The following is a 503-nucleotide window of genomic DNA, read 5'->3' on the forward strand; positions in this document are numbered from 1 at the left end:
CCTCAGCTTCCCCAGTAGGCGTGCACCACCACGCCCAGCCTGCAAGTCTTAAGTCATGGCTAAAGCACACTAGCTAATGATGCCAATACTGACCTAGCAAGTACCCATTTACCTGTGAGTTAGGGTTGCCCCTGGGAGTGGTCTCTTGATTGTCCCTGGCTGTTCAAAGAGGAGAAGGATTCTAAGCCCATTGCAAGATTTGTTATTAGAATTTTCACTGTTTTTTCTCTCCATGAACCATGTCTCAGTCCAAGAAAGATAAAAGGCTAGAGAGTTGTATCTACTAAAATTCCCTAATTCAACTAAATTGACCAGGACACTTCCAATTGCTCAAAACAAAACTCTAAACCCTAAATGACCAAAACAATATTTAATATTATTTCATGTAGGTCGGGCTTGGTGGCTCAGCCTGTAATCCCAGCACTTTGGGAGGCCGAGGTGAGTGAATTCCCTGAGCCTGTGGGTTCGAGACCCGCCTGGGCAACTTGGCGAGACCTCATCTC

The sequence above is a fragment of the Carlito syrichta genome, unplaced genomic scaffold (genome assembly GCF_000164805.1).
Source record: "Carlito syrichta isolate Samal-C Ts95f unplaced genomic scaffold, Tarsius_syrichta-2.0.1 Scaffold301642, whole genome shotgun sequence".
Classification (NCBI taxonomy): Eukaryota; Metazoa; Chordata; class Mammalia; order Primates; family Tarsiidae; genus Carlito; species Carlito syrichta.